Here is a 27,306-nt window from a genome sequence, read left to right as displayed (position 1 = left end):
CACGCGTTTGATTGTGATTTAGTAACTGTCCCAGTTTGTTGTTAATCTGCTGCAGAGCCTTGTCGTTATCGTCAAGTCGTTTGGTCAGCGTTATGACGCGTTCTTCTTGATGAGACTGCTGTTGTTTGTTTTTTGAAAAAGCATATACGTGGTCAGACGCATCGTCGTTTAAGGAATCCATAACCGCATCGGCTGCTTTTGCAAGTTGTGAGAGTTTGGTCTGCGGTGAGCTTCCTAACATGCCGACAATTACCGCGCGTACGGGAGGAGGCAAACGTTTGATCCAGTAGCGTCGTACTACTGATTCGTCGCAGGTTGCCTTGGTTTGCTGCAGTTGGCAGAGTAAGTGGCTTGGGCGGCTGTCGCCGAGCTGAATTCCCGTTGCAAGTCGGTCCAAACGTACCATTTCCGAGTCCGTGAACTTTGAAAGGATCGCTTCCTTTAAGGTGGAGTAAGGGGCAGTTTCGGGTGGATTGTTCACAAGATCGTGTACTTGTTCCAGGTATTTGGGGTCCTTGTAGTGCGAACCAACTTTCTAACTTCGTGAAGAACATTTCTAAGAACGGCATCTTTCCAAATACGGATTGGATCATGGCTGTGCTAGTGAATTGCGCAGCGTCTTGCGCGTCAGCGAAGTCTTCGTTTTCGGCCATGTTATGAAATACTTGTGTGTATGTACTCAAGACTTTGATGTGATTTGAAATTGTTCTAGTTGTCGAGGGTCACTAATTATGGAGTCTTTTATGCTCCAAATAAATATAACCACGTTGGTTAATAACTATTAATATTTATTAAAGATAACTGCATGAATAGTGTGGATACAAAGATTTGGTTGAATGTATATGTTGTCAATATTAAGATGATTTCTTGAAGAGTGAAGCTTCTTGTAGCGAGTAGTCTTTTAGTATGCCCAAAGGGATTTTAGATACTATGGCGAAAAAGAATTTATTCGTTGCAATTTCAAATTGTGTCGGTTGACTCGCCACACACTTATGCTAGATACTTCTAATATTTCTACCAAACTAATATTAATATTAATAGGCTGTTTGTCTCTGAATTCGCTTACATCGGCACCATCTAGAATAGCTGGGTTTACAATATTTAATTTTGCTGGGGTTAGGCCCATAAGGATGTTTTCTAGGTCTGTAATGATGATTCTATTCTTGGCTAAAATGATTTCTAACAAGTGTGTTTCCTTATTTGTTTCGTATTTCTGAATCTGATTCATTGCGTTAGCGAGCTCATTTAGACGTTCTTGAAATTTTATATTTAATTCTGTCTGACCTTCATCTGCCCTCATTAACCTGTCCTGATTAAATCTTACCTGCTCCCAATCATTAAAGTCTGTACCAATTAGATTGATACTTCTAGAAGCCCTATGGTGGAACTTAAGGGTGGTCACCAACTTGCGAATATGTCCGTTGCTATAACTGGTGTTCTGTGGTAATCCGTGAATGTCTTCGTCATTGTTTCTGTCTGGTCTGCGTAGTCCTGGTAGGTCGTCATGTTCGTTGCGTGCTGTAGGTATCCGTAATTTTCCCAGATTACAATGTCATTGTCTTCTATCGGGATATAGTCCGCGTTCGTGTAATCGTTTAGTTTTAATGTCGCGTCCGTCTTAACAGCCGTTAGTATGAAAATTAAGAAATATTTCTGTAACCTAGAAAGAATAAAGAAAGAAAAAGGGGGTAGGTCAAAATTTTGTGAAGACGATTAACGTAGATTGTCCTTGTGGACCACCCTCCCTTTAATAAGGACCGTGGTCCCCAGGTCTGCATCAATAACCTCTTCTGAGAACAGTGGTGTAAGCTTATTCCCCAGGCGTTTGTTTGCTTTCAGGAAAACCTTATCGCCCACTTGGTAAGTTTTATGAGTTCTATCTTTGTTTACGTGTTCGAGGGTTTTCTCCTGAGCTTTTTGAATTTTTTTTCTAATTTCTGCCTCGAATTCTGCGGGTTTTGGGTGTAAAACGTCTATGGGTTTTTCGTTAGTCACCGAGTGAATGGATTTATTATATTTATTAGTTACAAGAAAAATTATCTCAGTGGTGTCAATTAGATTTTTTTCCAGCTTCAAACATCGTTCTATTTCAGCTAGGGTGCTATGGAATCTCTCTACCTGGCCGTTTGAGGTGCTGTGTAGAGGTGGGGCGTTAGAAATGGTAATGTTATAGTTGTCCGGGAGAATGGATTTTATGGTCTCGGAATTTAAGGATTTCTCGTTATCGCAGTAGATCGTTTTCGCTTTTGGAAAAAAATTCGCTATTTGCATTATTGGAGTTTTTAAGTCCACAATAGCTATTGACGCGATCACCTGTACTGTGGCGAATTTCGAGAATTTGTCCACACACGTAAGGAAAAGTGGTAAAAATGTCAATGTGGAGGATTTCCCCTATAGAAGTAGGTATAGGTGTTTGTGCTACTGCCTGTTTGGATGGGTGGCGTTTGTACTTTGCCATGGAACAGATTTTGCAGTTTGATGCCACATCTGTTGCCAGCCGGAACATTTTTGGAAAAAAATAGTCCCTTAGGAATTGTTTCACATTTTCCTGGGCTGCTCGATGCGCTCTATTGTGTTCGGTTACCATGATCTCTTTCTGTTCGGTTCCGTCCGTTATGTCCTGTACAAAGCATTTTGAATGTCTGAACGTAGTGTTTCGGAATAGCTCCACGAGTTCGTGCTAAATAAATGCCAGGATTGGTAGGGAGCAATATATTGCGTTTACCACTTCGGCGTTAACCACCTCTTGCAAGGTATTTAGTAGGTTACCGCGGTCATTTATTTTAACTATGTGTCTAACTTTGCTTTTAAACAGAATGAACGTGTCTATGGATGAGCTCTTACTCTCTTCAATTATTATTTGATTCCTGAAACAGTTAACCGGGGTGTCCGTTGTGGCTATGGTGTACGTTAGCGATTCCTCGCTATGTATGGTAGCCATATCGGAGTCCTGTTCTTCCTCTAAAGCGTTAATGTTTTGGCAACGGGACAACGCGTCAGCGACAAAGTTTTCTTTGCCGGGTGCATAAATCACCTTTGCCCCGTGGTCGTCAATAATTTCTTTCCAGCGCTTTAGTTTAGCGTTAGGATTTTTATCAGAGACGGCGTAAGTGAGTGGCTGGTGGTCGGTAAAGATCTGTAAGTTTTTTACTCCATACAAATAATTGTGGAGTTTTTGTAGTGCCCAGACTATGGCGAGGAGTTCTCGTTCGTTGGTTGCATAGTTCTTTTCGTTATCATGCAGAGTGCGTGATATCATTGTAAATGGGCGACCAGCCTGCGATAGAACCGCCCCTAGACCAAAACCTGATGCGTCCGTTGTTAGATCGAACGGTTTCTTATAGTCTGGGTAGGAAAGTAAAACATCTTCTGATGCTAGGATTTCTCTTAGTCTGCAGAATGTTTCCATCTGTTCCTTGTTCATTTCAAGGCTTATTTTTCTTGATTGGTATTTACTGGTCTTACCGTTTTCGCCCTTAAGAATGTTAGTAAGAGGCCTTGCAATTGCTGCAAAATTCTTAATAAAACATCTATAGTAGCTTGCTAATCCAATAAAAGATCTCAGCTCGAAAAGGGTCTTTGGTTGGGGAAATTGTTTGATGGCCTTGACCTTTTCGGGTGAGGTCCGTAAGCCCCCTTGTGTCACTATGAATCCCAAGTATTCAACGCTCTTTTTGAAGAACTTTGATTTTTCTTGAGATACTCTCATACCTGCTTCGGAAAGTTTTCCTAGAACCTATCTTATGCCATTAAGATGGTCCTCTTTCTTCTTTGAGTATATTATGACATCGTCTACATAAACATAGCATATCTTTGAAATTCCATCTCTTAGGACATCATCGATAGCTCTTTGGAAGATACTCGGAGCATTCTTTAGTCCGAATGGCAATCTACAGAATTCGAATTTACCATTGTTTATTGAGAAAGCCGTTTTTTGTCGGTCTTTCCCTGCCAGCTCTTTTTGGTGGAAGCCGGATTACAGGTCGGGTGTTGTAAAAAACTTTGACTCGCCCAGGTTCGACAATATTGTCGTAATCGCAGGGATAGGGTATCTATCGTCTACGATTTTTTCATTTAGTTTCCTAAAATCGATAACGAGTCGATTCTTCTTGGCCCCGTTCTGGTCAGTTCCTTTTTTGTCGACAACCCACGTTGGATTATTATAAGGAGACTTGGATGGCCTTATTACGCCGTCCGCTAGAAGTTGTTCAACCTCTGCGTTGACGAACTCAGTTACACTCATGGGGTGGAGGTACGACTTTGAGTACACCGGTTCCCCATCTGTTTTATGTGTAGCAACAGTATTTATATTGAAAGGAAGTGCTTCGTTTGGATCAGCGAAGGCTTTGTAATTTTCCCCTATCATTTTGTCGAAGGCGGTTTTTACCGCGAGGGGAACGTCCTCGTCATCTATTTTGATAAAGTTGACATTTTCTGCCTTAGCGAACTGGATCTTTTCGGATCCATTATTAGTGTGGAAAGTATTTGCAGTAAAATCGAGTTTCGCATTCACTTGTTTAAGCAAGTCGAGACCGATAATACCGTCAAAATCCTTTAGGACTTTGAGAATAAAAAATGGTGATTTAACATTCCTCGTCATCTATTTTGATAAAGTTGACATTTTCTGCCTTAGCGAACAGGATCTTTTCGGATCCATTATTAGTGTGGAAAGTATTTGCAGTAAAATCGAGTTTCGCATTCACTTGTTTAAGCAAGTCGAGACCGATAATACCGTCAAAATCTTTCAGGACTTTGAGAATGAAAAATGATGATTTAACATTAAATATGGAAGCAAAACATTTCTTCTTGATTTTTGTAAAGCCGTGGATTGACTTTACGTTAAAAGGGGTGTCCACAGCCCCGGGAGTGGAGTAATATAATTTTTTGATGTACCTGTATCGATTAAAAGCTTTATTTCCCTTCCTCCCAGCGTACGTGTAATGCACGGGCAGGGACTTTACCCTAAAAAATTAATAGAGTCTTCCGCGTCCAGGTCATCTTCTATTTCTGTGGCGCATGCCTGCGCAACGGAATCATAATCTTCTTCGCCGGACTGCTCCTCGGGCATGAAGTTGATTTTCTGTTGGGGCCTTGTCGATTGCCCTGCTACCCATGCCGAAGGCTGTCTAAAACGGGATGAGGAATCTACATCCATAGGCTCCGCCCTTGGTTGTTTCTGGGTGTTTCCCGTATTATTGTATGGTTTTTGTTTAAAAGAACCGGGTTGGTTATTGCCTCCTTTTTGAGGTCTGGCAAAGTAAGAGGTTTTTTGTATTGCCCCCAAATTTCGACTTTGTTCCTGGTCTGCGGGCCAATTCTTCCAGCCCGCTTGTCGCTGGTTGTTTGGTTTACCCACTTTTTCCTCGCTGTGGCGAGCAAAACTAGCCGCAAAAATACTTCTTTCGTTGCTCGATTCGGCTTCTTGGGCCAAAGCCAATGCCGATGGCAAATCTTGTGGTTGCGCGGGAAATACGGCCATTTTTAATGATTTTTTTAGGCCGGATATAAACGCATGCAGGGCGTCGTTCCTGAATTTTTGGTTCAAAACGGCTGCTGCGTTAGCATCGTGGGTCATAATAATTTTATTTGTCAAAAGCGTTAGCTTCCGTTCTACTTCATCATAGTATTTAAGTAAGGGTAAATCACCTTGCCTTAACAAACTTAATTCTTGTTGAATTACGTGTGTCGGAGTTTTGTCCGCATACGTGAAATCTAAACGTGCCAAAATGGCATGGAAATTTAACACTGTATTATATGAAGACAGTGCAGCGGACGGTGGTCCTCTTATTTTGTTTCTGAGGATTGCGACTGCTTGATAGAATCGACTGCTGCCTTCGTAAGGCTCGAATACCCTGTATGCTGCTGTGGCAGCCTGCCTCCAGGAGACGTAATTCTCCTGTTTCCCTTCGAATTCCGGGACGGATTTTACTATATGTTTTTATTCGTACTCGAATTTCGGAGAAAAATTTATTTTTTCACACTCAGGTTTCATAAAAAAGGGAAAAATATATTTTTTTAAATCTTGTATTTCCTTAATGTATTAATTTTTTATTTCTCTTGAACGATATGTTTAACAAGTTTTAATTTTTTTGGAAACGGAGAAAAAAAAGAAATTTAATTATTTTCTCTTTCTTTTTTTTTTTTTTTTACGTAGTCACTACGTAGTCACTACAGACCTAGCGAATCTTTTTTATTTGTTTTTTTTCTTTCTTTTTTTTTTAAATTTCTTTTCTATATTATTTATTTTGCACGACACAAACAGCCTACTTACATTTTCTTATATTTATTTTCCAAAGTTTTCTGCAAGTTGCCGTCGGCTTTCCTCCGCTTCAGTGTGTTGATTCCCGCGGAGGGGGGCGAGGGTTACCCTACAGCTCCCTTTACTTGTATTATTCCCGCGGAGGGGGGCGAGGGTGTTCTCTGCAGCTCCCTTTCTCACTGCTTCGTTGTTTATTTAGAATTTTATGCAAGATCCAAAATCTTGCAATACAATTAATTTCATTTTAGAACTTTTCGTTTTTTTTTTTTTTAATGTTTTTTTTTTTTTTTCACTGTTTCTACAATTTTTCGTGTAGAGACAAAATATATTTTTTGTCCGTATTTAGAAGTTTTTGGGGTTTGATATTCTTTTCGTCTTTTTTTGTTTTGTTTTTTTTTTTTCGCACTTGTTTATTTCTTTTATTATCGACTACTTTTTTCTTGTAGCCGAATTTTACACTTTATTTTTATGTAGTAATTTTCTGAATTAGGGTGCGGGTTTTTTTTCACGCTTGGGCGCCAGTTAGTAATAAGTGGTTGTGGTGTGGTTTTTATACCCTTGCAGAGGGTATTATAATTTTGGTCAAAAGTGTGCAACGCAGTGAAGGAGACATCTCCGACCCTATAAAGTATATATATTCTTGATCAGGATCACCTCCTGAGTCGATATGAGCATGTCCGTCTGTCCGTCGGTCCGTCTGTCTGTCTGTCTGTCTGTCTGCAAACTTATCTACGCAAACTTATCTCTCAGTTTTAAAGCTATCGAGTTGAAACTTTGCAAAGCTTTGGTGTTTTTTATGTTAGACAGACGGGACTTGGTACAGAACTAATTTTGGGCAAAGTAATCTTGTTTTATATGATATCCGGTGTTTGTTCTGTATATATCATAAATTTTAATATTTATAATCATTTAAATAATAATTCAAACAAGAAAGGAAAGCTAACTTCGGGCGGAGCCGAAGTTGATATAGCCGTGCAATTAGGTAGCATTTTTTATCATTATTATATATATATCGGATCGTATATATAAACCCTAATAACCCTTATAAACTATGATTTTACGAAGCAAGCGAAAAAATGTACGGCAACAAATACGAGTATGAAGATTCACATTATTTTTTACACGGAGTCAGATGTTTAATTTTAATAAAAGCCAATAAAAAATTTTAAAAAAAATTTTTAATTATGTTTTTATTTATAAAAAGATTTTATATAACAATGGTCATACTCGTATATATATTCTGATTTATGACCTGCTAAAGTATATTTTATGACGCTTTTTTTTTATTAGTTTATAAGGGCATAACAAGGAAAATCTGGGACCTATCCTCTGTGACATCTTGATTGGTTACATCTTTGGGTTTTGAACCCTTTCCAGTTAGGAAAACCAAAAAAAATTTGCGGTAATATGCATTTCCTAAAACGATCCCTTTTTTCCAAACCACATAATTATGCAATTGAAACTTTATGGTGTACTGGTTCAATGTACCATAGGTATTACATACATACACAGCTGGCCAAAATAATAAGTACACAGATATAGTGTTATATCGATATAACTCGATTTTTATGTAATGCACACCCGCCATTTTTTTTATATTGATAAGTTACAATGTTACACAATTTCTAAGACAAGAATGAAATATGGGAACCTCGTGGATTCAATACTAAGCTTAATTTTCTGCTGGGTGGGCGATTTTGGTCTGGTCAAAATAATAAGTACACCTGTGTATTTGATAAATTTTAAAGGATTAAAGCTAGATTCGAGTTAAGATATGTTGGTTTTTATTATTTCCTAGCATATTTAAGTATATCCCAGGAAAAAAGAATTCTATAGTTGGGCAAACAAAAGAGTTGTACAACAGAAAAAAGAAAAATTGCTTTAATTCTGCAAAAGGAAAGATAAAATCTTCGGGAAATCGCTAAAAGACTTGGGCAGTCATTATGTTTGGTCCAGAATGCCCTAAAATTCAACATTCAATTCGAAACTCGAGGTCGGAAGAAGAAATCCTGTCAAACGACCGACACCCGAATCCTAAGTTTTTACTGCTCATCCATTGCTGCTCATATTGACCATGAAATATCGTCTAGATCAGTTCGTCGAAGACTTACTAATGCTGGCTTACAAGGACACATAGCCAGAAAAGTTACTCTCCTTCGAGGGAATAAATTAAAGATGAGGAAACAGTTAGCCCAAAATCATTTGGCATGATCTGGAACAGAGGGTTCCAAAAAGTGGAATAATGTCCTATGGAGCGACGAAACAAAAATAAATCTATTTGGTAACGACTCCAGAAAGAATGTACGACTTGTTTCGTCGACCCAAAGGCATAGAATTCGACGCCCGGTACTCGAAATAGACCGTTAAACACGGAAGCGGAAACATTATGATTTGGGACTGTTTTTCTTGGCATGGAGTCGTCCCGATTTACGGATTACCGATACTATGACCCAATTTGGATATAAAATTATATTGTCTGACATAATGCTGAGGAAGACATGCCCTTGAGTTGGGTCTTTCTACAGGACAACGACCCAAAACACACATCAAAGCTGGTCAAAGCTTAGTTCACCGAAAACAAGGTGGACATTATGAAGTGGCCAAGTCAAACTGCAGACTTAAACCCAATAGATAACCTATGGGGAGAGCTTAATCGTCGGATTGGCACAAACACATTTCAAAATATAGAAGAATTGCAGCAAAGACAAGGTACGAGAGTTGTTTGGAGACGTGCCGTAAATTAAATGCCCAGCATGCCGAAACGGATAACAAAAGTTATACAAAATATGGGGGGATATACTGGGTATTAGCATAAGATTACTATAAAAAGAAAAAAATTGAGAAAATGTTTTTTATTTTTAAGTTAGAGGCTTTGAAGAATTGCTGTACTTATTTTTTTGACCAACCCTTTTTTATGTTTTTTAGGTTTAATCGACCATAAATTCTACAAATTTCGTGAATTATTCTTATGTTAAGTATTTTTATAATCAACATTATGCCAGAAAACTAAAAGAAATTAGAATTGGTTCGTAACGGTTATCAAAAAAGATTTACGTGACATAGAAGAAATCTTATGAGCATGTACTTATTATTTTGTCCAGCAGTGTAAATAATTCATATAAATGTTCCTATATCAAATATGTAGCAAATTGATCACACAAGAATTCCAGTGTAAATCACTATATGCTTAGTCGGCATATCTAGCATGCGCGACAGCGGTATAGATGCATGACACCTTCTAACTCACATACACACAAATGCACTTGCATATACTAATTATTTACGTGTAAAATATATAATGTCGATCTAGTATTCAGCAGCGTCTCTGCCGGCAAAACCGTGCATTATTTGGCTATATAAGTAAATGCCAATAGATATAAGAATTCATTCTTATTATTCAACAAAGAACCTCCAAACACAACGCCAGAGACATGGACCTTTCCTTGGGCAAACCATCATTGCAAGGAATTCAGTACAATGTAATCATCTCCTTTGGAGTTATAAAAACTTAAACGTATGATCTTAATTAAGTGCCTCAAATAGAATTTATCTGGGCTGGTTGTAGGCGTGTTTTATCTGAAACCAGGGTTAGGTTTGAAGCAAGATTGTTAGGCTTCTTATTCTGGCGGGATGGCGAGAAATCAATTATTACAACAATTTCCACAAATAAATAACATTCAGCTCATTTAGTGGCTTTAACATAAATAATGAGCATATACTTTTGAAGAATTTATCGAAGTCAGAGATTATTTTTTAGTAGTTGATGTTCAACCCGATCCATTTGTTAGATTTTTAGCTCAGATTTGAATCTTCCCGACGTCTTCCATCCTACTCGGTCGAGTAGACGAACGAATGGAAGAGATTCTACGAAGATAGAAGAGAAACGGTATTCATCCTGGTATTCATCAAATAATTTAAACTTTTTGACCTTGAGAAAATTATAGTATTATTAAAAGTGCATTTAAATTAATTTGACAAAGAATTTCACATTAAGAATTACTAACTAAGAAACAAATTCAATTTCAAACAAATATTTGTATCAAATATAACAAATAAATATTTAAATTAATATAATATAAATCATAATGTATAAAATGTAAAACTGCATGCCCGAGACATTTTTTTTATAGATCTTAAACAATCAACAGCACTTTTATACGAAAATATAGTATTATTCAAATCCTGAAGCTTCAGTAAATTTATTTTGTGTGTTTTAGTGTTTTCTCTTTCGTACTTGACATTTCCATGTAATTTCGAAATTAAATATGATAGCCACAGCACATTTGTTTTTGGAGCGAAAGATGACCAGTTGTTTCTGCAAAAAATATTATTTTTGTTAGATAAATAAATTATAAGATTTTAATAATGTCTTACATTAATATTTTATAATCGTACCTCCATTTATTACAGAGAGGATTGTAATTTTGAGTCGATTTAAGCATGTCCGTCTTTTCGTCAGTCCATGTCCGTCTATCTGTTTCAACACAAACTAGTCTCTCAATCTTAAAGCTATCAACAGCTATCAACACAAATAGCCATCAGTCCCGATCAATCAGTTATATAGCAGCTATAGGATATAGTCGAGCGGTCCCGGCCGTTCCGACTTATATACTGCCTGCAAGCAAAAGAAGGATGTGTGCTTTAAAACTTTAAAACTGAGAGACTAGTTTGCGTTGAAACAGACACACAGACGGACAGACGAACATGCTTATATCGACTCAAGAGGTGATCCTGATAAAGAATACATATACTTTATAGGGTCGGAGATGTCTAAATCACTGCGTTGCACACAAAATTATAATACCCTCTGCAAGGGTATAAATATGTAGGCAATGAATGTGGCCAATAAGAAAAAAATTAAATTTTCATCCATAACATGACATAATACCGCGATTTTAGATTCACTTTCGATTTGTGGTTAATCTGCATATCTAGAACTCTCTTAATCATTCGTGACGTTGTTTTTCTATGGCTTTATTATGGCCCAGGTGATCTTTTATAAGATCAGAGAATTACATATTTTGTGGCTTAACTTAACTGTTTAGGTGGTCAATGTTAATGAGGGACTAAATCCAATGCGACTGTACGTTTTTGTTGAACCGTCTTAGTGACCCGTTGTGTACCTTTATACTAGAAAATATTTTGATTCTTAAAACTAATAACTGAAATGTTATGTTAATACAAAAAAAAATATTTCAATCATGTGGGTGAGACCTCCAACATTGGTAAGATACCAAATATATTTCTATTCGGCCTGTTGTCTTCTCCGTCTTGTTGCGCGGCCTTTTAACTATTCTCCTTGGTCATCCCATGTAGTACGAGGCGTTTTTTCTGGTTCGATTCGTGATTCGTGAGTGGCTCGATTCATAATACTTATAGAGATACAGGGTAGAGCTACTAAGTAGCTCTAAGTATGAGCGCTGGCTCGTTTTTTACTCGCGAGATTCTGCGCAGGCAACGGTCACGCGTTTGAAAATTCAGATGATAATTATTTTCGCTCTTGATCTATTATGCAACAGGTTCCAGACCTATGTATATGAGGTCTCCACCTTAGAGTTGTGGACCCCGGCTGAGTTAGAACCCTTTGCGAGTTGTAAGACAGGTTCAATGGACATATGTCGGCATTGATGAGTTCTGGATCGCCAAAGGAAATACCAGGCTTCCTCCTGGTGCACATCCTAGTCTAGAAGCTGGATCCTTTAACCCAGGTTAAGTGGGAGGAGACTCAAGCGGCTGCAAGGAGGATACTTTTCTTACTTGGGAAGCTATGTCCCGGTTTTTGGAGCAGCGTTGTCTCTCTTGAGATGGTGAACCTCGCGATCGACACATGCGCCAGCCAAGCACATGACAAGACGTAGACCAACGTAGATAGACGTAGACGTCTACGTCCAGTACATGGTAATTAAGTCTCTTATCGATGCGTGCTCTGTGTGTGTGGCTTCAACTCACGCAATATTTGCAATATCTGCCCGGGGTTTGATGCCCTGATGAAAAGCCACGCAGAAAAGCAAGGAGAATGTCGAATTTGTCATCGCATGCATCACATCTCCCTGCATTACCGGGATTTTCCGCCTAGACATGTGGTGGGTGCATTCGATTAAGACCCGGCTAGCCAGCCAGATGCAACTTCGCCACAAGGCTTGGCAATAAAGTGGTTTCAACCGAAAGAAATTAATTTGGTGTCTTCCTTCTGTATCGGCATTCTGATTATTCGGCACGGCAATCATCGCTTTCAAGATAATGAGTTTAAACCCAACGATCATATAAATATTTTTGACTGGAGTATCCCAGCAAATTTTGTGCTTGGTGCAGTCTCTCCTACGAGCTCTTCTATATTCATGCTTTTGGAAAATTCCAAGCGTTTAAGAGGAAATTAAGTCGTTGCCAGCAGTTGTGGATCCAATGTGGTGCATTTATGAAGGAGTATCTGGATTTGGGCAGCCTCATGTCATTGGTTCTGGCAGCCTCGAAGGACTGTTGTCTGTAACTTTTGCCTCATCATTGCGTTCTTAAGGACAGTTCCACGACGACGCTCAGCGTTTGGCGCAACTGCCACCGGATACTCTCGTAATGGCTGACTGGTGATAAAAACCAAGCTGTTCTATCTTTCAACTTAGATCCGGTCTCATTGGTAGCAACAACCAGGAGCTCTTAAACAAGGGTCATTTGCACTTGAGGAAGTGGTTCAATGTTTTTGCTATTCTGGAGCGTATACTTGATGAGGACATGGACGCTCGATTTTGTCGTCTGTAGCGCCCTTCTATGAACCAATAGGACCTTTTTTTGCAAAAAAATTCTAAGCAACAGATACATGAATTTTACTGATCCGAATGAAGACGATAATGTTCAAACACCCAAGGTCAAGGCCACACCTATATGTGTGCGTCGAAAGAATTGTACTAAATTGGTTCACAAAATTCAATAATGTACATTAGAAGAGGCAACATAAAAGGTCAACGATGAGAAAAATTCTCGATCCGTGACTGTAACGCTATCAGCTTTTTGATAGCGGTTGAATCTAGCGGTTGAATTTCGATTCGTTTTAAATATTTATTATGGGTCAATTTAACCCCAAAATAAATGAAGCGGACTCAATGGCGAATATACAAGTGCATAAAACTAAGAGCTTGCTCTACAAAAGCTCCCAATGTGCATGCGCTACAAAGAACAAAGCGCATGCGAATCTGGGAGAATCAAAGAATACGGAACTGCCCATAACGGGCAATTAGTGGACCGCTGAGGGTAGATACACGGGCACAAGTCCCAACATCCTCCCCCGTTATATAATACAATATTGATGATGATCGCAAAGTCTATAACTCTCGGTTGCAGGCTTTCGTAAATAGCAAATAGAGTGGCGGGAAACATATTTCTGGGATGGCGTGGAGGCGGACCTTTCGATTGCTGCAGCACACTCGTCGACAATTAAAACATAATTATCGTCAGTACAGTTAAGGTTGATGCAGGATTGGGAGGCTGGAACAACAGCCTTGGCAGCTGCAGGCGGTAGCAGCAGTGAAGCAGACAACTTCCCTCTATTGGAAGGGTGCAGGTTGGAGTCCAGAATGGAGTTAGACCTGGGCGCTGACCTAATCGGCACCGGTGACAATAAACAAAATCCCAGGCCAGATGAGGCATTAGGAACAGAAGTTTCAGAAAATCCATCGCAGACCACTGCCAGACGTGACGTGGAAATGTCGACCTCGGGCAGTAGCGTAGATAGGGGGTGGATCAGGGGGATCAATCCCCCCATTGGGTCTGAGAATTATAAGATGATATAATCTCAAAATTGAAAAAGAAACACATTTTTACGCGATGACTGTGCAGTACAGCATTATTATTATTATTATCGCAGATTGCGGATTATTATCGCAGTGTAAAATAAAACTAACAAAAAAACAGGATATTATTCTGAGTCATATCCCCCCCCATATCAAAAAGCTATCTACGCCACTGACCTCGGGGGGAGCGGGGGCATTGATAAGATACAATTGGCCACTTCCTGGTTAAATAGACTCGACTGGATGTCGCGGTCCAGCGGGGACCATTGGTGTCGTCGAAACGAGTGGAGTGTGCAGCTAGCCTCATAGAGTGCTTGGTCATTCCCACCTGGATGTCAACATGCACATCAGCTGCAAGCTCGGAGAAGTATCAGAATAATTCACTCCCAATTTCACTTGAACTCAATCGCTCTATTTATTGAATTGAAGTGAATTTATTTCGCAACAAGACTTCCAATGGCTCCAGTACAATGATAGTGAACTCGTACTTCTGCACTGCATCCTTGACTTTATGATGCAGGGCTTTCATCTTCTGGTAGGTCACCTTTGCTCTTCGCAGCAACAGCCTTTTCCTGCTTGCAGGAACCGAGGCACTAGCTACGTCTCCAGACTCCATTACGTAATTATCGTGCAAGGTGCAAAGTAATGGAAACGAAAGCAACAAGTTTTCCTTTACAAGGTTTCATTTAAGCACTTCAATGACCACAAATAAATGGAACTGCTGATAACAGGTAATTAGTGGACCGCTGCGGTTAGATACACTGAAAGAACTAACTAAAAATAATTACAATGTTTAATGCTGGAACTAGTCCCACCAGTGACCAAATATCTCTTCAATGGAAAACTTAATTACTTCACAAATTGACTCAAACTACTATGACAAATATATAATGTAGGTTTAAAAAAAAACAATGCAGAATCTTCTCACGTAGTTCTTAATCGAAGACAAATCTGTTTTAATGCAATCGATGTAACTATTGATTTAACATTGATGACTATTGATTTAGTTTGTCGCGAGTGGCAAGCCCATAGATTACCTGCCTTAAAATAGGTTCTAGAAATAGCCACGGAATTTGTTGGCACTTAATGCCTTTAATATACATCCCTAGCATTACCAGCATCAGCCGAAGTGGTCTTACTGCTGCCAACAAGGCGTTCAACTGAACCACAGATTCCTATATATTTAATGTTAATGGTGGTGTATTTCTAAAGCTAAAAATCGGCTATGAAACATATTGAAGCTCCATGGAAGTGATTTGTAAAATGGAACAATCTATTTATCGCCACTTTGAGAGTGAGTAATCTCATATAAGCTTAGTCTTGAATCCTCAAGTACCTCAACCCATAAATAGGATTAAAACCGATACACAACTGATAAACAACCGACATACAAATCAATGGCTCCTCTGTCATCTGTTCCCGCACGGGGACTACCATCAGGACCGTTTTAGGTAAACTTTCTCTGTCAACCTTTGTAGGCCCTGTATCAATTTTAGGTGAACTTTCTCAGTCAACCTTAGAAGATAATGGTTGTTATTCCAGGACCTACCGTTTTTTCCCGTGAGCTTTCCCAGTACCAAGAACAGATACCGAGATTACGAATGATTTTGTATAGGTGCACCCTACTGGCGGTCCGCATCGCGGGAGCAACACACGACGCAGGTTAGGTATAAGTACCACGAACTGATACCGAGATTACGAACGTTTTGTATAGTTGAGTCCTACTGGTGGTCCTTTTCACGGGAGAAACACACGACGCAGGGTAGGTATAAGTACCACGAGATGGTACTGAGATTACGAGAGATTTCGTATAAGTCCTACTGGCAGTCCGTTTCACGGGAGCATCACTCTAAGTAGGTTAGTTTTAAGTACCATTAGATGATACTGAGTAACGAACCGATTTAGTCTGTATTCGCAACTATCTTTATTGTGGACCAGATAATATTTTATAAGACCAGAAAATCACAAGTTTCGTAGCTTAACTATGGTTAGCTGGTAAATGTTAATAAAAGTACGTACACTAAGGTCAATGTTACAGAAAGTACGTGCTATGGCTAATGGTTAATGTTAAAGAATGTACGTGCTAGGTACTCGTTGTGGGTCTGCTGACTCAGATCGCTTTGTATCGGTTTTCTACTCAAGTCGCCGGGTTTGCTTGTTCCGGTCAGTCGGCCATTCTTAGCGCTGATATAGCTGATTTCTGTTTCTGGCGCAGTCTATTAGAGCTGGGTTATTAGGTATTGGCACTAGGTGCCAAGAACTAATTTTATTAGTATTAAAGTTCAAGTCAATTAAAATCCGTGGATATTGCTTAGTTGGTAAATTAATGGAAATGTAATCAAACGTAAACATGATAAATAAACAATTGAAAAATGTTGTATTACAATATTTTTTCGATTGCATTAAATTGAAATTCTGTTCCAGTCTTGTTATTAAATAACTGGAAACCGCATCTAACCGGATCTAACAAAATTTTTTGCATTATCGCAATGGATCGTCTGGCACTTTCCTCGACGTCCAAGGAACCGGCGTAGAGTGGCCAAAAAGACGTCTGTTGTGAGGTCGCTTACCAACTCCAAGTGAATCGCTTTCTCAAATTAGTCTTGTCAGGTCGTTTTCCTCGAATCTTATGATGAATCCATATGGGGACGCAGTAATCTACTCCCGAGTTAAAAAACGGGAGAGTCTGTGTAACTCTTTCGACTGGTAGATTTCCCATAATTTGACTCATTAATTGGGCTTAAATCTGGTACATCGTACGCAGTTGTGTAAAATGCTTCGTGCCATTGTTTTGTCATTGATGATCCAATATTGTTGACGATTAATGCCTTGCAAGGTTGGATATTTTGCATCAATATGCATCTGTTAGCCTTATAACAAAACCTCAGCATCTACGCAACAATCCGTTGCAATTTGTAAAAGGAATTACTGTGCCTATAGTTGAATACCGCTTCTCCCAACGCATCCTTAGCGGCCATGCTCGTACATGTATTGCAGCGCCATAGGACTTTTCTGAGGCGTCCACAAAACTGTGTAGTTCTTGCGTGACTGGAACCTTTCCGTTTCTTGTCATGGTTGCCATTTATATCGAGTTTGCAGGTCAGAACGATAGTTTTTCCATTCTGACTGAAGTTCTAAGGGCAGTTCATCATCCCAAGCCATTTTCAATTCCCAGAGGTGTTGCATGAATAAATTTTCTTTTACGCGTAAACATACCTATTGGGTCGAAGATTTGTAATAACTCAGAGCAGACCACTCGCTTTGTTATAACCAGAGCTTTCTTTGCACTAGTTCTTCATTATTTGAGCACCATTTTCGTAGTTTGAAATCGGGGGTAGTAGTATTTTGTTCATTTAAAAATTTTGTTGCCAAATATGGGTATGTTTTGGTTCCATACGTGACGGTTTTAAGTCGATAGTACTTAAGATCCTCAGATGAATCGTTTCTTCAAAATATAAGTTAATGGAACTTTTTATCTGGATTGACCCATACTTTTTCTATGTGCTCCGTAAATACATATCTGTGTGTTCTGAAGCGTAGCAGTATAAACAAAAGCTCGCTCTGAACGATGCGACCTGTATGTAGCTTTGCCCGAATGCATCGAAAACCCCTCATAATTTGGTGCTGCTGCTGTTAGGTTTGAGAACACAGTGATATGGTATGAAATAGTGATTTTTGGGCACATGTGTTGTTGGAACAAACTTCATAAATCCCAAAGCTTCATATTCATTAATAGAGCCGGAATACCCTTTCCGAGCATCACCGGTTGATCGTCACTCTATTGTTAAGAACATTTTGATGGCAATATCTTTCGACTTCGTGTTTTGTGGCAATATCTCTTTCGACTTTCTGCTGATTTGGAAGGAGTAGCGAGTATTAGTGCTCGGTGCCGATTGGTAGATCTATCCTTTCAGGCTTATCGAACTAGGGATCAGCTAATGGACACTCATTGGGTATTAACAATTAGCAATGAGTAATTGGTGGAGCTTGTTAGTCAGCTATGATGTGGGGAAGAACAAAGGCTGCTCCTCGCTGGCTGAAAGAGAGTTACATACTCAGTTACTCTTGCTCTTCTCATTCTTGGTTATCCTCCAATGCATTCTATCCGAGGCTTTGTATCGTACCGTTTTAGTGACAACATTGATGGTAGACGCTCAATGATCAAATTTATCTATGATCCTGAGTCTGGCAGGGGTCGAAATTTAGATACTTGTCCGTTATCTGCCTGGACCGCTACTTTGCTGTCGCAAGAAACTTGTAATTCTTGTTAGTTGCTGCACCGACAGCTGGGGAATGAAGTCTTGTGGTTTCCAGGTGCAAGAGGGTGTTATACTTTTTGACGCACTCGAAACCATTCCTTCCTTTACATTCCTTTGATTTGTGGTCGGTCTTGAAACAGTTGACTCACATTTTTCGTTTTTGTACGGAATTTAATATTTAAGATACTGTTTTTGCGCGAAAATTCTCACATTTATATAACGCGTGATATGGAGACTTCCATTAGTAGGTAGATGCTTGTCTTCCTGACGTACTGGATGCGCACGCCATATTTTTTGACCTTATTGTAAATGGTGCCGTTGTTTTTCCTGAGCTCAAGGTTCTGATTCTTTGCTCTAGGAATTCCTGCGTCGTTTGTAAGGACTGTATTTACTGAGTTGCCTTTTATGAAACAAGCGGATAACTATATTCGAAATGAGCTGAGGATTTTCATACGATCCAACTATTACGGGGGTACTCTAGTCTAGAAATTTAAAAAATCTATGATTTTTTTTCATAATTCGATAGTTTTGATATTCAAAAATAGCGTTTTTCTAGAAACTACTTTTGTTGATCCGGTAGCCATAATATCTCAAGTTCTAATTAGTCGATTTACTTGAAATTTGGCATGGTTTGAAATTTATTTTTAATATTTTTAAAAAATTCAAAAAAAATGAAAAATGTTGTGAAAAAATAGACCTTCGTTTGGGTAGCCATTTTAAAAACAAAAAATTTGTTTTTTATTTTGCTGATTCATGACATAGCAACATTTGTATTCATTAAGAATCTATCATTGTTTTATTTTTCAAATGACGAGAAGACTTGAAATCTTGGCGATTTCAATGCCTCGTTGCTTATATATATGTATATAATTTCACGAAGGGGGTACGAATGGGCAACTCATGAGCAACGCGCTGACAAATGCATGCTCGCTCAACTTTTTAGCTTATCATGGTATTCCGCTATTTCTGCCATACCACAGATGGCAGTTTCAGTGGATCCACTATATATCTAATAATAATATATGATGCGTGGCGCCTTCTAGCGGACTGCGACTAAACTGCAAAAGTATATAAACTTCGGCTCCGCCTGAAGATAGCTTTCCTTTCTTGTTTGTTTTTAAAATAGTTAAGAACAAGAAAGGAAAGCTAACTTCCATTTTTCAACTAACCATTTTTCAAGCCAAAATTGTAATGAGCAAATTTGCCATTGGCAATAATTAGCGTCTCACCTACTACCAACGGTTTCATTACCTAAAATCATATTTAAATGTAGAAGCCCTCGTCATAAAGAAACGGGAATAGGAACAGGATGGAAAGCTGAGTTAACAACCTTACGACACTCCTCAGCGCGGAAGCTAGCGGATAGTGCCGACGAATACTGGAGTATTTTTGTTTTGTCATCCGAATTAGACATCGATACGCGCCAAGCTTGGAATGAGTGCAATGAGTCACAATCGTCACTAATCACACTTTGGAGCATATTTCCGCACCAGGCATCAAAGGCCCTTCTGCCCACCATCGTAGCAAATGTCGTCTACTACTATATGCAGGATAGTAATTAAGACGGGATCTACCATTACATTGGCTTGGGAAGCATTCATTTAACAAATTGGCGTACGCCGCAAGATTGCTCGGGTCTAAGTCCATCTTCTCTACCATTGAAGCAGATTTACACGCTACCCTAGGCACGCCCGGCTTAATCGACACTCTCATATAAGCATTTGAGAATTTATACACTGGAGAAACTGGATATCTTGGTAATGATTAATCGTGTGCAATTAATAAAGTCTTTGGTTGGGTCGTTACAGGTTCTTACCCATTTAAGGAACTTTTCTCGCCCTTCGGGCAACCCTACCATGAACCGACTATGAACTGAAAACTTATGTAGTCATCACTTCAAATTTCAAACAAAATATGACCACGTAGCGGATGTTTATAGTAATTCAATTTTTTCCCACCAGCTAAGTTGTGTGCGTTATATGTAAATATATATAAACATACATGTTTATGCGAACGGTGCAAGTTTTAACCTTTTACTTTGTATGTATGTAGGCAGCCACGCCGCTGCCGACGTAGCCGTCAACGCAGCCCGCAAAGCAAAGAGTATTTTAACACTTAAAAATAAAGATGTAAAGTTCATTCGGATAGCTCTTCGGAACAGAACAATAAAACCCCTCACTCAGAATATTAAACCTGAAAACCATTTATTTTTGGCGTACATACATATATATAATTCAAAATTGTTTGAACAGCTCTTTGTAAAACTGTCGGCTTACTGATTTCTGGTTCGGTACTAGAATTTTGAAGCGTCCGACGGGACCAATGCTATCTGCAAAGGTTTATTTTGCCTAAGTCGATGCATATTTTTCTCCCCCAACGTTCCCCTCTTTCTCCTTATTTTTCAATGTCGTATATATTTTTATTGTTTTTTACAACTTTGGTGTAGGGAACAGCATTTCTCCCTCACTTTATTTTTTTATTTTTTTATAGAGTACATCAAGTGGTTTTTATACACAAGGTGCGTTCCATGGTGAAGTGTGAACACTCTGGTTCAAGAAAGTGTGAACACTCTGGTCCAAGAATTTACGGAAGCCTGAAATAATGCAAATGCTATACGTCTCCCTTATGGTCGGCGATGCTAGAAATGGTCCGAACGACATGCAGAACGGTATTCAACAGGGTGAAGGACGGTGACAAGTCAGCCCTCTAGACTGACTACAAGGCGTCCCTGGCCACTGGCAAAAAAGCCATCCGAAAAGCTAAGAGCTCCTCATGGTGCTCTTTCTGTTCGGAAAATGAAAATAAAGGTCAAGGAAAATCCTATCCCAATCAGCCACGATCCTAGGCTATCTTAAGAGGGCATGCGCAGTTGGAGCGCCAAAAAATAGACATTTTTCCCGAATTTTTTTCTCGTAAACTATAAACTTAAATTTGAAAAACAAAAAAGTAGAAAATATTGAGCAGTTTCAAAGCTACGCCCCGTCGAAGTGACGTCCGTCTGAAAAACACGGGTCGCGGTGACCAAGACTGTGGAAATCTGGATCGTTTGAAATCAAAAAATGAAACGGATTTACATTTATTGATAGTTTGTCTAGTACTTAATCGATGGATATTAAAAAAAAAATATTCGACAAAATGGCGACCTATCAAAGATGAACAATCGTTTTTGTAAAAAAAAGCGGTAGTTTTTTAGCTGTAAAAAAAAAGTTTTGCATAAAAAAATCAATCCTTCGATTAAGTACTAGATTATTATGTATTAAAAAAGCATGCTAAATTTCAAGACAATCGGGTCACTAGTTTTCCAGTAAGAGTGGTCACCGACTTCAAAAACGTAGTTTTGAGAAAAACGTACTTAAGTTTCAACTCACTATTAGATATACCGGACGCCCCTACCTTTAAACATGTGTATCTCAATGAATTTTCACCGGATCATTTCAAAATTTTGTGAACACATTTCTAAATATATACACTTTCAGAATATGCAAAAAAAAAATTAGATTTTTTGAAAATTACAAGTGCGCATGCCCCCTTAAGAAAACAGATGACATACATAGATATTATTTTTAATCGTTAAAAAAAAGTTGTACCGAGAAAATGTTGTTTAAACCTATTTTTACATGGCATATATTAAATGAATCCTTATTGAATGAATTTTTTATTTATTCATAGCGAACACTGAAATTTTGAAGTCCAATGTCGAAATAATACAAAAGTATCCCTTTGTACATTTCCATTACACATTTTGTTTTTATTATTGTCTACGGGCCATGCATATACGGGCATTTCCTAATGCCACAAGCGTACGCACCTAACATCGAGAGAAACAGAAGTTAATATTGCCTTGCAGTTAGGTAGCAGCCAATATTATTATATATATCTCGAAACGTATATAGTTGGCCGATTCTTATGAGATACAAATTTTGGATAGAGCCATAAGCAACTTAAAAAATAGCAGATGCAGATATTGGATATAGTCGACCAATCCTTCAAGTCCTTAAGTGTCCTTAAAAAATTTAAGTGAAGGAGACATCTCCGACCCTATAAAGTATATATATTCTTGATCAGGATCACCTCCTGAGTCGATATAAGCATGTCTGTCTGCCCGTCTGTCTTTCAGTTTCTACGCAAACTAGTCTCTCAGTTTTAGAGCTATCGAGTTGAAACTTTGCACACATCCTTCTTTTGTTTGCAGGTAGTATATAAGTCGGAACGGCCGAGATCGGTCGACTATATCCTATAGCTGCCATATAACTGATTGATCGGAAATGCCATAACTTGGTTGTTTTTTTAAGTTAGAAGGATGGAAGTTGCAATGGATTCCTCTTTGGGCAAAATAATTCGATATGCCAAATTTCATAAGGATCGGCCGACTATATACGATCCGCTATATATCTAATAATATAAGATGCGTGTCGCCACCTAGCGGACTGCGACTCAACTGCAAGGGTATATAAACTTTGGCTCCGCCCTAAGTTAGCTTTCCTTTCTTGTTGTAAGTTGTACCAGTTGTGCCAGTTGTAAAACTGGCGTCAAAATCCGAAAAAACACGAATAAAAGGCAAAAATTGCAGTTTTTTGTGTAAAAATGTTGTCCTTCTTGTTTAAAAAATATGAAGATCTATTTTTTTTTTTCAAAAGCTAAAACCTTTAACTATTAAAAAAACCGGCACTTTTGAAATCGGTTTAAAAACAAGAAAGCAAAGCCAACTTCGAGCGGAGCCGAAGTAACCCTTGCAGTTAATCTTGCTGATGACGCAGTTTTTTCTTCCAAATAAACCAGTTTCTTTAGTTTTTAATTTAATAAAAATCTATGCAAATACCAACTGCGTTCTAAAATATGTTTTTATTAAGAGAATTATGGGGGCAGGAAGGTTTCAGAGGCTGAAAAATAGCAGATTTTTGCGATTTTTTTTTTATGTCTGAGTAAATATATCAATTCAATTTTTTTACACGATTAATGGCTATATTTGGAGAGTATTTAGGAATTTTTATTTTTAAGAAATAATTATAATTTATCCCGTGACGGGTAGTCGGCCGGAGTCGCTTCCAAAAATTGGTCTCTTGCGGTGCGTAAAGTCTGGCCTTACAGTGTTATCGGATATACAAAAATGAATTGATTTACTTAAAATATTAGTTTCTTGTGCGGATGAACGAAACCATTTTGAAAAATATGCGATTTTGAATTTTTGGCGCGGTTTTAAAGTCGGAGGTAACATTTTTACATAAAAATCCGCCCATTATTGCCCGTAAAAATGGTAAACAAAAATTTCAAAAAAAAATTCATCCGCAAGTATTTATTGTATTAAAGATGAGTGCAAAATTTTATTTAGATCCGAGCATTACTTTTTGAGTTACGTTACGCACCGACTTGAAAAAGTTGTTTTGAGAAAAACGCGTCTAAAGTTTTAAAAGCTTTCCATTGCTTTGTATATTGGAGTATATGGAGAGAAAGAAACTAGAAAATCGGTATCTCAGCAAGTTTTAGTCTGATCGACATGAAACTTTCACAGGATATTCCTAAGATAATGTTCTATTATATAAAAAAATTTCTGAAAAAAAAATTTTTTTGAAGTCTCAAACCATCCTGCCCCCTTAATCGACTTGTATTAAAAAATAATTGTACAGTTCAATCTTTAATAGTTTTGATAATATTTCACTTCAAACGCGAACACCAAGGGGGCGTTAATCTGGTGACGCGCAGTGTATATAGGCGAAGAATTAAAAATTTTCTGTAGGCAACCGATCTAAATGATTGTAGGTTGATCGGTTGTAGGCAACCGATCTATACCAATCGAAAGGTATTATTTCAATTAGATAATTTTTGTCCAAACATATTCCAAAAGTTATTTGGTTTGGGAGAAATAAGGGTGAAAGTAAAAAAATTTTTAATCACTAAAGTGGGGCTGGTGGACACATTTTAGTCCCCAGACAGAATATATTTCTAATGCTAAATACGCGTCGATTGGTATCAACCGACCCGATCCGACATTTCTTTCAAAAGTTATTTAAAAAATTCGTTATGCGACCTAATGACAGAGAAGCTCGAAGTTCTGTCGGCCTGGGCGCAAAGGAACGGGCTGGGAGTCAATCCGTCCAAGACAGAGCTCGTGCTGTTTACCAGGAGGTACAAAATACCAAATCTAAGGCTTCCGAAGCTCCTAGGGGAAACACTAGTTCTTAGTGATAGTGCGAAGTACCTAGGCATCACACTAGACAGGAAACACTGGACTGGAAGCTGAACACCGCAAATAGGACTAAGAAAGCGGCAATAGCACTCTATCCTGCCGCAAGGCGGTAGGCCTGAAATGGAGAATGTCCCCCAAGATAGTCAGATGGTTATACACAGCGATCATGAGACCAATCTTATTCTATGGAGTTGTGGTCTGGTGGCTTGCCCTGGACAACTGCTTATGCAGGGAAATGTTCAGGAAGACGCAGCGCATGGCGGAAGTCTGTATAACAGACAGTCTACGCACTACGCCTAGCGATGCCCTAGATATCATCCTTGACCTACTACCGGTAGAACTGATGGCGGTAAAGATATGGAGCAAGAATAGTTTTGGTCGACCAACCCACCACTAATTACAAAATCATCATCCCCTCGAGGGAGGAATGGGATGCCCGGACACCGGGACTTCATATCTACACAGATGGATCAAAACTCAACGGCCAGGTGGGAGGCGGTTACTTTTGTGAGCATTTGAGCCTAAAGGAGTCCTTCAGACTTCCTGACCACTCCAGGCTGAAGTAGTAGCCATTAGGGAAGCACTGGAATCCCCAGCACTAAGGGGCAATCGGGGTACAATATTCATCTTCTCAGATAGTCAGGCAGCGCTCAAGGCACTTGACGGATTCTCGTCCAACTCCAGGACAGTCAATGATTGTCGCAGATCTCTCAACGAGATGCTTCCTCTACCTAGGAGAAGCACTTCGGTGAAACCCTTGCCCTAGCGGTAACACAAGGAGCCCTAGCGGCTCAAGTGGAAGCGGGGGGGTCTTCTAAGTCCCCCTAGCATCACCCTAACTTAACCTATTCAAAAAATTCGATGTTTTCTTCTTCTTCAAAATGCCAGTGTGTGTCCGTTTGTCTGGTTGTCTGTTTGCACTATTTTTTCTTGGCAATCCTGAAAAAAATTGGAGATGTTTGTTACTATCATATGAGCAACTATTGTTCTACAACTTTTTGAAATACCTTAAGCTTACGTCAAAAAATTAAAAAAAAACGTTTTTATTTAAAAACTTCATAACTTTATAATTAAGATATTAAAACGTGCTTTACACCGTTGAAAAGGTTTTTTAAATATCTATTTCACTTTCTTTAGTAGTGAAAATAGTAAACAAGAAAAAATACTCTGAAAATAAATTTTTTTTTTAAGAAACAAAAATAATTTTTTTAAATTTGCTTATTTGATCTTATTTATATTGCATGTGGAGATAGCTTTTGAGATGACGCAACTTTTGATATATCGCTTATATCTGGCAAAATTCGTTAACTCAAGATATAGTCCTGCAGCTACCAATTTTGGGCAGCGTCCTGAGAAGCTTACTTATGTGTGTGTATTTGATTGGCATTTTTGCTTTTTGGAGTCTGCATATATTTGGTCAATACCCTAACAAATATGGAGTATATCTTTTCAGCTTTTAGTTTATTTATTTAAAAATAAAATCCAAATAAAAAAAGGGCTTAAAAAGTAAAACATAAACACATTGGCTCAACTAGGACTCGAACCGTTCCCTTCCGTGTTAGGAACCACAACGTTCTCCATTCGGCTAACCTCGAACTTTTCAGCTAGAAGGCAATGATGTAATTTGATGTAATTCTACTTTGTGTTTCCGTGTCTAATGTCTTAATGAGAAGACTCACAAATGCACAAATTTACGAGTAAACATTTAATGCATATAAATAAAACACTGTTTTACTTAAATTATAGCCACCACCGTTTTTGGGCCAAATAATGGACTAAAAGCTATAAAAAAACTAGGCAAAGCAACTCCGCCAATACTTTTCTAATATTTATTATTTTATATCGCACACCCAAAAAAAGTGTTACATTCAACAATTTGTTTAACTAGAAAAACTGGAAAATCTTTTTTTTTTTAATTTATATACCAATCGAAAGGTAGATATTAAATTGTATTGTATTTATTTAGATAATAAAAATATTAAATATATCAGTTTATTTTGAGACTGCTATATTAAAAAAAAAACAAGAATGGAAAGCTAACTTCGGGCGGAGCCGAAGTTTATATACCCTTGCAGTTGAGTTGCAGTCCGCTAGGTGGCGCCACGCATCTTATATTATTAGATATATAGCGGATCGTATATAGTTGGCCGATCCTTATGAATTATGGCATATCAAATTATTTTGCCCAAAGAGGAATCCATTGAAATACCCTCTGCAAGGGTATAATAAATTAAACAAAAATCTACCCATAATAAAGATTTTTCTGCTTGGAATCGAACCCACGACCTTACGATTCACAGACAGATACCTTAATTATTGAACCATGGGGTTACAGTTTTTCGCGCAAAATATTTAGAATGACATCAAAAAATTATTAGTGATTAATAACTAATATTGAATATGCGTAATTTCGAACGAAGTTTGACATTACGGCCGGAAAAGGCGGTGACATGAATTTCAGTACTGCTGGGTTTTTTGAGCTTGTTCATGTATGTGTGCAATAAACTTAAAAATATAGAGTAAATTCTTTCAACTTTTACTTTATTTGTCTATCGGACGACTATATCCTATAGCTGCCATATAATTGATTTTATCGGAAATGCCATAACTTTGATTTTTTTTTAAGTTGGAGGGTTGAGACTATCCACACATGTTACATCTTATGGTCAAAACATCTTATGGGCAAAATTCATAAGGATCGGCCGACTATATCCTATAGCTGCCATATATTTATTCTGTGGCATGTTTTTTAAGTTAGAAAGATGGGACTTAGTACAGATTGCATTTTGGGCAATCTTCTCCAATTTGCAAAATTGTATTAGG

The 27,306-nt window shown here is 38.3% G+C and overlaps 1 long non-coding RNA gene across 1 annotated transcript in view; it reads right to left on the bottom strand.

Moving 5' to 3' along the window:
* Positions 1-10,363: 10,363 nt before the first annotated feature.
* Positions 10,364-27,306, bottom strand: part of LOC116655659 — a 34,546-nt gene continuing 17,603 nt past the window's right edge. The window contains exon 3 of the long non-coding RNA XR_004310729.1: positions 10,364-10,574. This is a non-coding gene — a long non-coding RNA (uncharacterized LOC116655659). The remainder of the gene's footprint in view (positions 10,575-27,306) is intronic.

The sequence above is a fragment of the Drosophila ananassae genome, unplaced genomic scaffold, assembly GCF_017639315.1.
Source record: "Drosophila ananassae strain 14024-0371.13 unplaced genomic scaffold, ASM1763931v2 tig00000200, whole genome shotgun sequence".
Taxonomy (NCBI): Eukaryota; Metazoa; Arthropoda; class Insecta; order Diptera; family Drosophilidae; genus Drosophila; species Drosophila ananassae.
This window is presented reverse-complemented; position numbering and strand designations above follow the sequence as displayed.